Below are 17,100 nucleotides of genomic sequence, written 5' to 3'. Positions count from 1 at the left end.
ATTGTTGCCAGGTGTACAGGTGGACGGGTGAACAGATAGCCAGGTATAGAGGGGGTGTCTTCAGGTATACAGGTAGTCTCTTAGTTTAGCCTGCCTTTGCATCTCCATCAGATTTTAGTTCATCAAATAGTTATTGTTAAAGTCATTACTTAGTTTTGCCAGGTGTACGGAGATATTTGAACAGGTAGGCAGGTATAGAGAGACTGTCTTCAGGTGTATAGGGGACAGTCTTTATTTTAACCTGCCTCTGTATGTCGACTTCGGTTTTGCATCTCAACTGGCTATGGCTAAATTTTGAGTCATTACTAAGTGTTGTCAGGTATACAGGTGATAGGTGAGCAGGTAAGGCAGGTATAGGGGACAGTCTCTTTGAGTCATTACTAAGTGTTGTCAGGTATACAGGTGATAGGTGAGCAGGTAAGGCAGGTATAGGGGACAGTCTCTTTGTGTACCCTGCTTCTGTATGTCGATCTAGCGTCTGCATCTCTACTGCCTATGGTTAAATTTTGAGTCATTACTAAGTGTTGTCAGGTGTAGAGGTGACAGGTTAGCAGGTAAGGCAGGTATAGGGGACAGTCTCTTAGTTTACCCTTCCTCTGTATGTCGATCTAGTTTCTTGCATCTCTACTCGCTATGATTAAATTTTCAGTCATTAAGAAGTGTTGCCAGGTGTAGAGGTGACAGGTTAGCAGGTAGGCAGGTAAACACAGGTACGGTCCCTTGCTCAACCCTGCCTCTGTATCTAGTCTTACCTCCTCTTCAGATCATGGTTAGTTTTCGCCATTACCAAGTGTTATTAGGTAAGTATGTGGTAAGTCAATTATTGGTTTATCATTTCATTCACATTTACCTTCTATTAGTGTGGAGAAGGAGGGCGATGTTAATGCTAGAAGAACACTGAGCCGTTAAATGGAAGGAAAGTGGAGGGAGGGAAAGGGCGGGAGATCCAAAATTGTGTGGGGGAGGGAAGTGAGGATGGGAAGGAGTAGGAAAGGGCAAGAGATAAGTGACAGCGGACAGCATGTGAATGTTGGCGTGGAAGGTAAAGGGAAGGGTGAGCGAGAGAGAATTAAAAGAGTAAAGAAAAGAAAAGAGAAAGAAAGCAGTGTAATAAAGAATGCAAAGAGAAAGAAGTCAGATGAAGGGAAGGAGAGATGGACCAAGATTAAAGAAAAAATAAAGAAAAAATAAGGATGAGTATGCGAAAGAGTAAATCAATAAGTAGAAAGAAAAAATGAAGATAGAAAGGAGTAAATCAAGGTAAGATAGAGAAAAAAGGAGTAAAAAGGAAGGAGGAAGGAAAGGATTGATGATTTAGTCTAGGAAAGGTCAAATCAAGTCATCCTTCACTAAAACAAACTTCCTGCAGAAATAGCCAAAGGAAAACCATAATACTCGTCAGAAAAAAAATTACTGACCTACACTTCGCTACCTGTTCGTATTGCCCGCGCCTTATCTGTTCTGCCGGTCACTAAATCAAGCAATAGCCTTATAACCCATTTGACTTTCTGTTGCCTGATTTTAAATGCCTCCGTGTTTCCTCCTCCTTCTCTTCCTCCTCCATACGGCATGTTCCTTCTAACAACACTTCTCCGCTTCCCCTTCTTCCTCCTCCTCCTCATAATCTTAATCCTGTTCCTCCTCCTCCTCCTCCTCTTCTTCTTTATCCTCCTCCTCCTTCTCTTCCTCCTCCAACACTTCTCCACTTCCCCGTCTTCCTCCTCCTCCTCATAGTCTTAATCCTGTTCCTCATCCTCCTCCTCTTCTTCTTTATCCTCCTCCTCCTTCTCTTCCTCCTCCAACATTTCTCCACTTCCCCCTCTTCCTCCTCTTCATAATCTCAATTCTGTTCATCCTCCATCTCCTCCACCTCCAGTTCCTCATCCTCTTCCTCTTTCTCCTCCACTTCCTTTTCATCCTCCCCCTCTTCTTCCTCCTCCTCCTCTTCCTCTTCCTCCATCTTCTTCACTTCCATACGGGTTACTCCTAGTTCCAGCACTTCTCCGCTCCCCCCCCCCCTCCTCCTCCTCCTCCTCCTCCTGCTCCACTTCCTCTTCATCCTCCCCCTCTTGCTCCTCCTCCTCTTCCTCCTCTTCCTCCATCTTCTTCACTTCCATACGGGCTACTCCTAGTTCCAACACTCTTCGCTTTCCCCCCCCCCCCCCCGTCCTCCTCCTCCTCCTCCTCCTCCTCCTCCCCGGCAGCAGGTCGTGGGGCGGCGTGATAGCGTCGGGGCTGAGCGGGTAGCAGCGGGATTACTGGCCGCGGCTCGGGAAGCGTTTTACATTATTCAACACATTTGCATGCAACAGATATGGATCGGCGGGCTATTAAACTCACCTTGTTGACCGGACAATTAAATTCATAGACGTAAGCCGGCGTTTGTCTGTTTGTGTGTGTGTGTGTGTGTGTGTGTGTGTGTGTGTGTGTGTGTGTGTGTGTGTGTGTGTGTGTCTTTCTGTTTGCCTCTTTTTTTGGGGGGGAGTTTCTTTGTTTGTTTTATTTTTGTTTGTTATTGATTGTTTATTTTTTGGTGTTTTTTCTTTGTCTCGCTCCTTTTTTTTGTTTTTACTTATTTTATTTATTTTATTTCATCGTTTGTTTCTTTTGTTTTTCTCTGTCTTTCCACATTCTATTCAATCTGTGGTTTTTGTTAACTGTTTAGAATATGATAAGGTGTGTGTGTGTGTGTGTGTGTGTGTGTGTGTGTGTGTAGTCATCAGTAAAGAGTTGGCTACATAAAACATCTCCCTTTATTAACTTAACTAAATAATTCAAGCCTTTCCTATTAGCCGCCCATCTCATTTATATTTTACTTCCTTTGAAACCTTATTTTTTATATGTTCTACCAATTAAGCTTATTTTCATGGACCCATCTAAGCTGTTGTTTTTATCAGTTTCTTTTCAATTTCCCTTCCACTTATATATATCCCTGTTAATTGAAAACACTAGGCACACGTTTTCACATCATTCATTACCGTCATCTTCCTATTATTATTTTTTCTACCCCACGTCATGTCGAAATAAGGAACCCTTTTTTGTATAATTTTTAAGGGGCAGGAATAATGGGAGGCATGGCCGTGATAGGGTGAGCTGTTTACATTCCCGGCGAAATAATTAGTTTTCCAAAATGACGTAATGAGGTGTTTGTGTCGCTCTCCTCCCCTCCTCCTTCACCCCCTTCCTCCTCCCCGCCTCCCGCCCTGTCCCCGACTATCCCACCCACCCGCCCGCACCACACTGAATCTTTTATGCTCGCGTTTGTCCTTGAAATAACGCTGTACTAGTGTGGTGGAATGACAATAATGAGAACGGGGTGATGAGGGGCTGGTGGATTAGTGGAATGGTGGTGATGGTGATGGTGGTTGCTGTGATGGTGGGGAAGACGAGTGAGAGGTTGTGATGATGATGGTGGTGGTGGTGGTGGTGGTGGTGATGTTTTGTATTAGCAAGTTTTTGTTTGCGAAGTTTTGTATTAGTGAGTTTTTGTTTGCGAAGTTTGCATTAGTAAGTTTTTGTTTGTGAAGTTTTGTATTAGTAAGCTTTTGTTTGCGAAGTTTTGTATTAGTGAGTTTTTGTTTGCGAAGTTTTGTATTAGTAAGTTTTTGTTTGCGAAGTTTTGTATTAGTGAGTTTTTGTTTGCGAAGTTTTGTATTAGTAAGTTTTTGTTTGCGAAGTTTTGTATTAGTAAGTTTTTGTTTGCGAAGTTTTGTATTAGTAAGCTTTTGTTTGCGAAGTTTTGTATTAGTAAGTTTTTGTTTGCGAAGTTTTGTGTGAGTAAGTTTTTGTGTGCTTGTATTTGTTTATTCTGTTTATTTATTTATTAGTAGTGGTGTGATGGGAAAGGAACACACATTTGGACAACAGCCATGCAAGGAAGACACGGACGAACACCTAGCTGACATAATATTACTCAAAAATAGCAATAAATGAAGTGAGAAAAGAGAAGAAAGGAAAAATTACTTAAAAAAAACTCTGGAAGGAAAGACAACGAATTCAGAAGGCTAAAACACAAGGGCAAAACCAGTGAAAAACAACAACTAGATGTCAAGTGAAAACTGAAGAAGAAAATAAGAATGAAGAAGAAAATAAGAAGAAAATAAGAGAATACGAGAACATTGAGTGAACAGAAAATCCGGGAGCTGTTGCAAAGGAATATCCCGGGACCACATGTGATCTGAGGTGAGAAGGGTGTCCTGTGCTGTGCTGTGTTATGCTGTTGCTGGAAGTTAGTGTGAAAAGTATGAAGGTATAGCAGAGGATGACAGCTTGGTGGTGGTGGTGGTGGTGGTGGTGGTTGGGTTTTTTTCAGCCAAAGAAACAGCTCAAGGGCAACAAAAAAAATGTGTAATAAAAAAGCCCGCTAATCGCTGCTCCCACAAGAACAAGAGTAATGAGCGCCCAAAAGAGGGGTTAATTTCGGGAGGAGAGGTGTCTTGATAACATTCATGCGTTTAATGGCGCCACGTGATTGTTACTTAAGTCAATATTCACAATTTTTATCTGTATCTTTTTCCTTTTTTTTTATTTTTCTCTCTATCTCTCGGCAATTATTTACTCGTCAATGATCACTAGTTTTTTTTTTTCTCTCTCAATCTGTCTATCTGTCTACCTATATTTATCTTTATCTATCTGTTTCATCACTAATACCACCAATACTAACTCAATACTTAAGTCAACATTCACTACTTTTATTTATATTTATTTCAGTTTTTATCTCTGTATCTCGGCCATTATTTACTCGTCAATGATCACTACTTTTTTTTCTCAATCAGTCTATCTGTCTTCCTGTATCTACCTATCTATCTATTTCACCACTAATACCACCACCGAACTACAATATTCACCTTTCTCACTCACTCTATTCACCAACACACACCTTCACTTTATCTACCTGTACGCATCCTTACTCTACTTACCTTCACACACCCTTACTCTACCTCCACACACACCCTTGTCCCTCACTTTACCTACCTGTACGCATCTTTACTCTACTTACCTTCACACACCCTTCCTCTACCTGCACACACACCCTTAGGCACCACCTCCTCTCTCGCTCTCTCCCTCTCGCTAAGTCCACGCCGCTGCACCACCACCAAAACCTTCCCGTGTCTAGTGAGTCGCGTCATTGTGCAGCGGATTAAGGAGCCCCAAACTTACACACACACACACACACACACACACACACACACACACACACACACACACACACACACACACGCACGCACACAGACGCACACAGGCAACCAGTGAGCCAAGAGCGCGTCGAGATGGCCCGCCGCTGCCGCCTCTGCTCGCTAATGACAAGTCGGAGCGCTGGTCAAAGGCGGCGAGGGGAATCCTGAGTTAGTCCGCTCGTTATACATCACAACAGAACGTGAGGGGCAGGAAATACCGCGGCGGGCAGGTGGCGAAGAGGGCGAAGAGGTGTGTACGGGGCCTGGGACTTAGTGTGTGTGTGTGTGTGTGTGTGTGTGTGAGAGAGAGAGAGAGAGAGAGAATGTAAGGAGTAAAGAATGTATGGAAGTAAAACGGGCTGGAACTTCGTGTGTGTGTGTGTGTGTGTGTGTGTGTAAGAGAGACATAGAAGGTAGTGAGTAATAATGTAAAGAATAGATGAGGGAAAAAGGAAAACTCGGCCATCACATTGCATCCGTATAAGGAAACAAACCACAGCGGAAACACGTCATCTTTTTTATATAGCATAAGGGCAAGAAACAATACAAAAACAAAAAACAAAAACAAAAAGCATACAGACGGAGGAGGGCTGTTCCGGAGTTTACCAGCGGAAGGGATGAAAGAATGAAGATGCTGGTTGACTCTTCCTTAAAAGATCTGGATAGAAAATGGATGAGCAAGGATGGAAAGTCGTGTGCAGTATGGCCGCGGGAGGTGGGGAGACATGCAGTTAACAAATTCATAAGAGCAGCCAGCATGAAAATATCGACAGAAGATAGAAAGATATGCAACACAACGGACCCGTTTTCATAGCGATAAACACCATGACAAGCGGCAATACACAACAGACGGGGAGGCTTAGCGCTACCAAGCCTTCCGACACGGCGCCAACCCGCTCAAGCCAAGGCTGTTGTATTGTTCTGCGGCCAAGCTGGGGCTGATCCTGGCCCGACACGACGCTCCCAGAATTTCTTGTTAGTCCGACCCGGCTCTTCAATACTGGCTTGTGTGTTCGGTGTTTTGTTTTGCTTTTGGTGGGGAAGGTGAAGGTAGTGGTGGCGGATATAGAGGTTGCATTGATAGTGATGGTGATGGTAGATAAAGATATGAGGTAGATAGAGGAAGTTAGAGCTATTAATGGTGGTGGAGAAAGAGCTTGTATTGGTGGGGTTGATGATGGTAGTGGTGCTATTGGTGTAAGTGAAGATAGGGGTAATGATGGTGATGATAGTTGGTGAGGAGGTGGTGTAAGGGTGTTGTTGATTGTGGTGATGGTGGTCATGACTGTGAGGGTGTTCTTGTTGATGGTAGTACTGGTGGAGAGGGAGCTTATATTGGTGGTGATGGTGGTGTTGATAGAGGTGGAGAGAGAGCTTGTACTCGTGGTGGTGGTAGGTTGGTATCCCTGTAAAACCCTGCCTGGAGTTGTTTGTACCTGCTCGCGGGATTACAGGTGGCTCGCCCGGCTCCACGCGCCCTCTACCGGCTCGTCGGAATAACCCCACGTTGAGTCCGATCAGCCTTTTCTCTCTGCGGCAGTACACGCCCACTTACCATATTCACCCCCACCCCACCCCCCACACATACACCTTCACACACTTCCCTGTACCCCCTCGTTTCCTTCCCCTCCCTTAACTTCTCCTTTCCTTTCCCGTCTCTTCCCTCCCGTCCCCTTCCCACACTTCCCTGTACTCCCACGTTTCCTTCCCCTCCCTTCCCCTCTTCTTCCTTCCTTTCCCGTCTCTTCCCTCCCGTCCCCTTCCCACACTTCCCTGTACCCCCTCGCTTCCTTCCCCTCCCTTCCCCTCTCCTTCCTTCCTTTACCGGCTCTTCCCTCCCGTCCCCTTCCCCTCCTTCCCTCTTCTTCCTTCCTTTCCCGTCTCTTCCCTCCCGTCCCCTTCCTTTCATTCCATTCTCCTACCTTCTCCTCCCCTTCCTTTCCTTCCTCTCCCCTTCCCTCCCATCCCCTCCCTTCCCTTCCCCTCCCATTCTCTCCCTTCCTTTCCCTTCCCTTTCACTTCCATTCCCTTCCCCTTCTCTCCCCTACCCTCTCCCTTCTCCCCTTTCCTTCCCGTTGCTTTCCATTCCCTTCTCCTCCCCTTCTTTCTCTTCCCATCTTCTCCTCTCCCCTCCCTTCCCTTCCATTCTCCTCCCATCCCTTCCCTTCCCTTCTCCCCCATCCCTTCCTTCCTTCCTTCCTTCTCTTCATCCCTCAAAAAAAGAATCGTGTGTGGGCGGGGTATTGGATCCACTCTGGGATGACAAGGTTTCAATAACGAGAACATACTCACGTTTTTCCTCTCGCACCTCACAGAAAAGAATAAAAAGTTACGTGTAATACTAATAAACTCACCTGTAGCAGAGCGTGTTTACCTGGAGCAATGTGATAAGGTTTCGATGACTACAAGAACATATTCGCATTTTTTTTCTCGCATCTCAAAAAAGAATGAAAATATGTAGTAATAATAAACTCCTTCGTCTCTTGTGTCCTCCACCCGCCTCCTCCCTCTGTTATCCTCCTCCTCCTCCTCCTCCTCCTCCTTCTCCTTCTCCTTATCATCATCCTTATCCTCCTCCTCGTCTTTCCCCTCCTCCTCCTCCATTTATAACGCTCTTTCCTCCCTCTAGGTTAGGTTAGGTTAGGCTAGGGTAGGGTATCGAAGGGTAAGTTAGGTTAAGTTAGGGTTGGGTAGGTTAGGTTAAGTTAGGTTAGGCTTGGGTAGGGTATGGAAGGGTAAGTTAGGTTAGGGTTGGGTAGGGTAGGTTTGGTTAGGTTAGGGTAGGGTAGGGTAGGGTAGGGTAGGGTAGAGAAGAGAAGAAAAGAGAAGAGAAGAGAAGTGAAGTGAAGTGAAGTGAAGTGAAGTGAAGTGAAGGGTTAGATTGGCAACTGAACGGGCTTTCTTTCACACGAGACCCAGTTTTAAATATGCAGATTGTAAGCGAAAAGACGAAGAGGTGAATGGGAAGAACAGAGAGAGAGAGAGAGAGAGAGAGAGAGAGAGAGAGTTTAATCCCTCGCTCCCTGTGTGCGTGCTCATGGCCACAGGCGTTGATAATGTGTTTGTTCATGCTTGTGTGTGTGTGTGTGTGTGTGTGTGTGTGTGTGTGTGTGTGTGTGTGTAGAGAGAGAGAATCTTTGAACAAACCGCCTGGACACATTTAGAGATAAAAAGAAAGAAAAAAGAGAGAAAGAAAGGAAGGAAGGAAGGAAAAGAAAGAAAGAAAGAAAGAAGATACAGGTAGATAATCATAAAAACAAATAAACAAAGAAAAAGATAAAGACCTCAAACATGTACGGTACTTAAACGTGGCAAACAAAACCCGTAGACATTCAGAACGATTTTAGCGGCGAGCAGCAAGAGAGGAAGAGAAAAGCGAGCGAGCGAGAGAGAGAGAGAGAGAATGAGAGGAAGAGGTTGGCAATAGGCGTGATGGGGGCAATAAGATGTCTGTTGTGTGGGGAAGACGGATGAGTCGTTCCATCAGACAACAATAGTAGCCAAGATCATGATTCACAGCCCCCTCCCCCCCCCCCACCCCCCGTGCTCTCTCTCTCTCTCTCTCTCTCTCTCTCTCTCTCTCTCTCTCTCTCTCTCTCTCTCTCCCCCTCTCTCCTCTCTCCCTCCTTCCTCCCTTCCTCCTCCTCTCCCTTCTTTCCGCCTTTCCTCCCCTCGTTCAGTTTCTCTTTACATCTCTTCCACCCTTCCTTTTTAATCCCTGTTCCTTTCTGCCCCTCTCATTCTTCCTTTTCGATTACATTTCTACCTTCACTTTTTCTCCCTCCATCTTTGTGTTCCTGGATTCGCGCACGCCTGTGACTCCCTCCCTCTCTCTCTTCATTAATTTTATACCTGTCCCGCTCTTCATTTTTACCTGCGTGTGTGTTTCAATTCCCACTTCATAATCATTTATTCATTTATCGTCTTTTTCTCCCCGTTTCTTTCTCTTTACCTGCGTCTTACCTGAGCTTGTTGCCGGCAGTTGCTTGATTTGCTTTCCTGGAGTCGTATCGAACATATCAAATTTAGTTTATCTGTATTCTGTGTCGTAGGTTTATGGCTAAGGGTATTGCTATCACTAATACCTTCAATAATCAATGCTATCCATATTTTTTGAAGACTCTCCTTATTATTTCCTTTAATGTTTAGTTTTCCTGGATTTTCTATTTAGAACATCATACAATCGTAGGTGTATCTCTAAGGTTATCGCTCTTACTAATACCTTTAATCAGTATTCTCCATAATTGCTAACGACCATACTTATTTATTTTTCTTTAATGATCTTTCAACAGTAATGGTTTCACTTTCCTGTATTTTGTGCTTAAAACATAATACAGTAGAAGATTTTGATGAAGATTATCTCTCTAAAACTCTTCTTTTATCAGTATTCTCCTTAATTGATGAACACTATACTTTTTATTTCAATGGTCTTGTAATGGTGATGATTTAACCTCACACAAACTCAAGACCAGGTATACCAGCCAACCCTCAACAGGTGTTCTCATATGCTTCAGGTGTGGAGGACGAATGCAAGCGGCGAGGGCGAAGTCAACGTGTTCCCGTGAGGCTCCACCTTCTCTTCTGTATCGGTGAGGAGCTTGTCTTGTGATCATGCTGGGAAAGTTGGTTGTAGTACAGAGGGTGAGGGTGGGGCGGGGCTAGAGGCTTGAGTTTATCTGTGTTTTAATTGCTCTGCCTCACTGCGGGGAATGCTTATGAAATCTAGGACAGTGGAGGTAGTGCAGATGTTTGTGTTTTGCTTGTCATTTGATTTTGCGTAATTATCTAGCTTGAGGGGGTTTAGTACTGATTCCCACTTTATAATTGCCTTGCCTCACGCTTGGGAATGTTGCTTATGAGTGCCCAGAGCAAAGGAGGTGATACAGAGGCATGCGTGTAGGAGTTTTCCCCGTCAGTTGGTTTTAGGGGTAATCATTTTGTTATCGGAGGTTTGATATTGTGGGTGTATTTATCAAGAGTGAAGTTGACTTTGAACTGTGTATTGCCTTTTGTGAGTTTGCGAAGTGAACTAATATAACTCAGATTATGTAGTGAGTGAAGTGGCGTATTTATAGTGGTATAACTGAACTAGTATGTCACATGATTTTGTTTTTGCTTCGGTCATTGTGCAGTATTTTTAGTTAGTGTGATTAGGTATACGAATAGTGACCAGGTGTAGGCTTGTATATCAATGTCGAGTGTGAATAACATGAACAGAGGATAGGTTTAGTTAGTGTGAATAGGTAAAGGTGAACAGTGACCAGGTGTAGGCTTGTATATCAATGTCGAGTGTGAATAAAATGAACAGAGGATAGGTTTAGTTATTGTGAATAGGTAAAGGTGAACAGTGACCAGGTGCAGATTTGTATATCAATGTCGAGTATGAATAACATGAACAGTGGACAGGTGGACAGGTGTTATATATCTCTGTTGTCTTTTTCGCAGGTAAATACCACAATAAACAAACGTAAACAGTGACTATGGACAGGTTTTTATTTATTTATTTATTTATTTATTTATTTATTTATTTTTACAACAAAGGAGACAGCTCAAGGGCACAAAAAAAGGAAACAATAATAAAAAAAAAAGCCCGCTACTCGCTGTCAAGTATGTATAGATAAACGGTGGATAAACAGGTGGACAGGTGTTATATATTAGTTATCTTCTTCGCAGGTAAGTACCACGCACATCTCATCGCGGGACGTCGTGGGACCTCGCGGGAGCACCAGTTAGCAAGACATCTTTAACCCCCGCCAGGAAAGTAGACTAATGTGCCTTTCTATTCTCTCTCTCCTCCTTCCGCGCCGCTCTCAGGAAGCATTACTCGGGCGCTGCGCTTCATCCCTCTCTCCTTCCCTTTCACCGTGTACTCATTTTTGTGCGCCTCTTCCCTCTCCTCGCCTTTCCCTTCAGAAGCAGATTCTTTTTTTTTGTTTGTTTGTTTGTTTTGTTTGTTTTGCTCTCCTTTGCTTTGCTTCTCTAACTCCTCTTGTTCCGTTCTTGGTTCTGTTATGTTATGTGATGTTTTTGGTGTGTGTGTTTTTTTCTGTTTTTTTTTCAGATTATTTTTTTTTGTGATTGTAGTTTTTGTTGTGTTTTTTCTGCAATGTTTTTTTGTGAGTGTATTTTTTTCCCTTTCAGATTAAGTTTTTTTCTGATCGTAACTTTTTTTTTTGGTGGTCGCAACTTTTTTTTTCTAACTTTTTTTCTCCCTTTCAGAACAGATTTTTCTTTTTTGTCTATCGCAACTTTTTTTTGTGATCGCAACTTTCTTTTTGGTTTTCTAACGGTTTTTTCCCTTTCAGAACAGATTTTCTTTGTTTTCTCTATCGTAACTTTTTGGGGTTCGTAACATTTTCCCGTTTTTCGATCTTAACTTTTTTTTTTTTGGTAATCGTAACTTTTTAGCGGAGTGATCGTAACCTCCCTTCCCTTTCAGATCCTATTTCCGCGAACGTAACTTACATTTCGAGACCGTAACTTACTTTTCGTCATCGCACCACGTTCCTTCCCTTCCCAAATCATCCTTTTCATGCTCCTAACCTTCTTGCCTTTCAGAGTCGTTCATTCTCCTAATTAAGTGTTTCAGGGTGTTAGTCGTTCCTGCCTCACCTTTCCCCCCTCTAGTGGTATTCTTGGGGTGCCTCGGGGTCTTCACATATCTGGTCCTGCCGTGGGTGTGTCAGGAGGGAGGTATTCTCTGTCTGCTACGAGGTAAGAACCGGTTTGTTTTGTACCTTTGTGATCTTGTGATTCGTAGGTGTTTTTTCTGTATAAGTTCTTTCTTCCGTTCTTCCTCCTCCTTTACCTCCTCTTCTTCTTTTTCTTCTTTTCCTCTCTCTTTATCTTCTTCCTTCTTTTGCGTTTTCTTCTTCTTTTTCTTCAGCGTTTTCATCGTTTCTTTTTTTCTGCTTCTTTTTCTTCATCTTCTTACCTTCTCTTTCTTTTTTTTTCTTCTTTTCCTGTCTTTATCTTCCTTTTTTTGTGTCTTCTTCCTCTTTTTCTTTTGCGTTTTGCTCTTCTTGCTGTTTCTTCTTTTTCTGCTTCTTTTTCTTCATCGTCTTACCTTCTCTTCTTTTTTTTCTTCTTTTCCTCTTTCTTTATCTTTCCTTTTTTTCGTTATCTTCTTTTTCTTCTGCGTTTTCCTCTTCTTTTTGTTTCTTCACTTTCTGCTTCTTTTCCTTCATCTTTTCCCTCGTCTTCCTTCTTCTCCCTCATCCTCCTTCTCCCCCTTTTTCCTTTTTTTCCTTCCTCTTCTGTTTACTTTTCTCCCCTCTCGTCCTCTTCCTTCTCTTCCTTCCTCCTCTTTCTCCTCTCTCTTTTCCCTTTTTCATCTTCCTCTTCTGCTTTAATTCTTCTCCCTCCTCTTCCTTCTTCTCCCTCCTCCTCACTCTCGTATCATTATTCACAGAGATATGTCATGTTAATTTCCCTACCCAGAAAGAGACATAACACTTTGTTCTATATTATATCTGTCACGTTCTCCTCCCCCTCCTCTTTCATTCATCTAAATGCCGTCACAGGTATAAAACATTTTAGGTCCAGGTAAACTTCAAGTGCATTTCAGGTATATTTGCCTCGCTGCACACTTTGCCAAATGACTCTGCTACTTAAGTTTTATTCTACGTTGCTTTGTGTTGCCTTGTTTTATCTTGTGTGTGTTTCTCTCTGCGCTTTGATGAACTAAGTCTAATCCTGCATTTCTCTCCTCTTCGCCCTCACAGGTGGTCTTGTCACCTACACAGCCAATTAAGCCTTACCTGTCTCCTCTTCACAAGCCGCCGCCGCTGACTCCCGCACCTCACTAAGCCAGGTATGGACCAATTAGGCCGCCCTGTCCAGGTGTTGATCCATTGAGGGCGACGGTAATTGTAGCAGAGGGAAGGTGATGTTTTGAGTGTCCTTTATTTGTGTCGCCTTCGCTTTCATCTTCAGAGTCGTGGGTTGAGGGAAAGGTGTGAGAGTGAGAGTGTTACCAACTTAATCTAACCTAACTTATCTAACCTAACTTAATCTAACCTTATTTATCTTACTTAACTTACTTAATCTAACCTAATTTATCTTACCTAACTTAATCTAACCTTATTTATCTTACCTAATTTACTAATCTAACCTAACTTAATCTAACCTAACTTATCTTACCTAACTTATCTTACCTAACTTATCTAACCTAACTTATCTAACCTAACTTATCTAACCTAACTTAATCTAACTTTATTTATCTTACCTAACTTACTTAATCTAACCTAACTTATCTAACCTAACTTAATCTAACTTTATTTATCTTACCTAACTTACTTAATCTAACTTTATTTGTCTTACCTAACTTACTTAATCTAACCTAATTTATCTTACCTAACTTAATCTAACTTTATTTATCTTACCTAACTTACTTAATCTAACTTTATTTGTCTTACCTAACTTACTTAATCTAACCTAATTTATCTTACCTAACTTAATCTAACTTTATTTATCTTACCTAACTTACTTAATCTAACTTTATTTGTCTTACCTAACTTACTTAATCTAACCTAACTTATCTAACCTAACTTAATCTAACCTTATTTATCTTACCTAACTTACTTAATCTAACCTAACTTATCTAACCTAACTTAATCTAACCTAATTTATCTTACCTAACTTAATCTAACCTAACTTAATCTAACCTAACTTATCTAACCTAACTTAATCTAACCTAACAATCTAACCTAACTTAATCTAACCTAACTTATCTAACCTAACTTAATCTAACCTAGCATAATCTAACCTAACTTAAGCTAACGTAACTTATCTAACCTAACTTATCTAACCTAACTTAATCTTACCTAACTTAATCTAACCTAACTTAATCTAACCTAACTTAATCTAACCTAACTTAATCTTACCTAACTTAATCTAACCTAACTTATTTAACCTAACTTATCTAACCTAACTTAATCTATCCTAACTTAATCTAACCTAACTTATCTAACCTAACTTATCTAACCTAACTTATCTAACCTAACTTAATCTAACCTAACTTATCTAACCTAACTTAATCTAACCTAACTTATTTAACCTAACTTATCTAACCTAACATAATCTATCCTAACCCAAGCTGACGTAAGAACATGTAGTGGAAGCTCATGTAGTAGTAGTAGTAGTAGTAGCAGCTGTTGTTATTGTCATCATCATCATCATCGTATTCGTAAAGCAGATCAAAGGAAGCGTGATAATATAATGTACCTTGAGACCTTATTTTTTTTACTTCCTCCCTTCTCTCCCTTCAGCCGTTCCTCTCTCCCTCTTTCGTTTTTATTTCCTTTAGCCATTCCTACTTCCTCCCCTCTCTCTCTCTCCTCGCCGCCCCTCTCCCTCCTCCCTCCTCCTCTCCCCTCCTTTATTCCTACCAGCCTGATCCTCTCTCATCTCTCCTCTCCTCTTTCTCTCCTCCATTTGCCTTTCTTTACACATTTTTGACTATATTTTTCCTCTCTTCCTCGTTTTTTTTCTGTCTTTAGTTTCCTCTTCTGTTCTTCCCTTTCTCTATCTATCTCTTTCTCTATATATCTGTCTATCTATCTATCTATCTATCTCTCCTTCGTGTCTCTTTACCTAAATTTTCTCTGGTCCTTTTTATCAACACTACCTCGTTTAACTCCTTTTTTATTCTCTCTCTCTCTCTCTCTCTCTCTCTCTCTCTCTCTCTCTCTCTCTCTCTCTCTCTCTCTCTCTCTCTCTCTCTCTCTCTCTCTCTCTCTCTCTCTCTCTCTCTCTCTCTCTCTCTCCTTTAATTCCCTCTTCTCCCTTCTTCCCTCTTCGCATCTTTCCTTCTCTGGCTTTCCATCTTTCCCTCTTGCTCCTCTTCCGCCTCCTCCTCCTCAATTTATTTTCACCTCCGCCACCCTCTCCAACTTCCCTTCATTTTGTTCTTCCTCTCCCCTTCCATATATCCTTGTCTCTCTCTCCCTCTGTTACCTCCATCGGTTCCTCCTGTAGCTACTCTCTCTCTCTCTCTCTCTCTCTCTCTCTCTCTCTCTCTCTCTCTCTCTCTCTCTCTCTCTCTCTCTCTCTCTCTCTCTCTCTCTCTCTCTCTCTCTCTCTCTCTCTCTCTCTCTCTCTCTCTCTCTCTCTCTCTCTCTCCTGTCCTTCCTCCCTTCCTCATCCCCTTTCTCTTTCTTCTTCCTTCCTTCTCCCTTCTTCCCTTCCTCCTCCTTCCTTCCCAGCCCTTCCTCCTCTCCTTCTCCTTTATCCCCATCCTTTCTTCCCTACCTCCTTCCCTTCTTTCCTCCCTCATTCTCTCCCTTCCCCTTATTCCCTCCCTCCCCCTTATTCCCTCTCTCCCTTCCCTCCAATCCGTTCCCTTAATACCTCCTTCCCTTACTTTACCCTTCCTTCTCCTCTCCCTACCTTCCCTATCCCTCCCATCTTCCCTCGCTCATTCTCTCCCTTCTCTTCAATCTTTGCTACCCTCTCCCTTACTCCCCCCTTTTCTCACTCTCCCTCCCTTCTCTCCTGCCCTCACTCCCTCTCTCTTAATTCTTCTCTCCCTTACTCTTCCCCTCCCTCCTCCCTCTCCCTTCTTCCTACCCTCCTTGTAATGCGCATCGGAGGCCCTCACGCGGTTATAAGCCCAGTCTCGTCTCCCTCGCCTCGTAGGACAATAGGAAGAGGGTGGTTGTGATGATTTTATTGTCCTGTAGCCGCTGATGAGAGCAAGACGAGAGGAGGATGAGTTATGTTAAGATTTATTAGTGTTTATTTTTTTGTTTGTTTTTGTTGGGGATTTTTTGTTGTTGTTGTTTTGTCTTTTTGTGTTTCCTTCAGTTTTGTCTTTTTTTCCTCTGCGTTTTTTTGTTTACTTTTATTTCTCTTTTATCTCCTCTGTGTGTCTGTCTGTTTGTGCCCGTCTGTATTGTTTTCCCGTTTCTTCCTCTTTCATTAACTGTCTTTGTGTTCTGTTCACATATCTGTATCCATCTGTTTTTATGTTAGTGTATATATGTTTGTCTGTCTGTATGTATGTATGTGTGTGTATTTACGTCCGTAGTTTGTCTGTCTGTCTTTATGTACCGTCTGTCTGTATTTAGTCTGTGCCTGTCTTGGTCCGTCTTCCTCCTCTCTCTCTCTCTCTCTCTCTCTCTCTCTCTCTCTCTCTCTCTCTCTCTCTCTCTCTCTCTCTCTCTCTCTCTCTCTCTCTCTCTCTCTCTCTCTCTCTCTCTCTCCATTCCTCCTCCTCCTCCTCCTCCTCCCCCCCCCCCGGTCACTCAGGCTTACACAAACGGGAGGATCATTGCTGAAATTTCGATGACCATTTATCCTGCGTTGCTGGGACGCCCTCTCCTCCAGACCCCCCCCCCCAAGCTGTTCCTTCGACTGCTTCCTTCGCCTTTAGATAGATGGAGTAGAGGCTGGGACACGAAGGAGAGGGGGGGAGGGGGGATGCGTTGGTGGTGGTTGTGGTGGTGGTGGTGGTAGTTCTCCAAGTCCTCCTCCTCCTCCTCTCCCTCCTCCTCCTCCCCCTCCTATATTTTCCCGTCTGTTTCATTGTTATATTTGTTGTTTTCGTGAGTGATGTATGTGTGTGAGAGAGAGAGAGAGAGAGAGAGAGAGAGGTCTTCACTGTTCCTTTCATCCTCACGTCCTCATCGTCATCATCATCATCATCATCAGCGGAGTCAAGGTCATCGTCGTGGTAGAGGGTAGAAAGAAGGAGGTCAAAAGAGGAGTAGAGGGGGAGGGGATAAGAAGTCGAAGGGGGAGAGGAGGGGGATTAAGGTGGGGAGGAGATAAAAAAGAGGGAGGGGAAGAAAGGGGAAAGAGGATGGAGTCATGGGGATAGAGAGGGAGGGATCAGTGAGGGGATGAGGGGTCCAGAGGGAGGTCGAGGGGGTAGGGGATGTGAAGGGGGAGGTGAAGCGGTCAGGGAGGTAGGGGGTGGGGA

The 17,100-nt window shown here is 43.1% G+C and overlaps 2 long non-coding RNA genes across 2 annotated transcripts in view; both read left to right on the top strand.

The window, feature by feature from the left end:
- The window catches only part of LOC126980646 (uncharacterized), a 36,627-nt gene extending 25,453 nt beyond the window's left edge, over positions 1–11,174 (top strand). The window contains exons 2-3 of the long non-coding RNA XR_007733437.1: positions 9,692–9,766; positions 10,851–11,174. This is a non-coding gene — a long non-coding RNA (uncharacterized LOC126980646). The remainder of the gene's footprint in view (positions 1–9,691; positions 9,767–10,850) is intronic.
- Positions 11,175–11,678: 504 nt separating this feature from the next.
- The window catches only part of LOC126980328 (uncharacterized), a 36,362-nt gene continuing 30,940 nt past the window's right edge, over positions 11,679–17,100 (top strand). The window contains exons 1-2 of the long non-coding RNA XR_007733075.1: positions 11,679–11,891; positions 12,902–12,990. This is a non-coding gene — a long non-coding RNA (uncharacterized LOC126980328). The remainder of the gene's footprint in view (positions 11,892–12,901; positions 12,991–17,100) is intronic.

Source organism: Eriocheir sinensis, chromosome 44, assembly GCF_024679095.1.
Source record: "Eriocheir sinensis breed Jianghai 21 chromosome 44, ASM2467909v1, whole genome shotgun sequence".
NCBI lineage: Eukaryota > Metazoa > Arthropoda > Malacostraca > Decapoda > Varunidae > Eriocheir > Eriocheir sinensis.
This window is presented reverse-complemented; position numbering and strand designations above follow the sequence as displayed.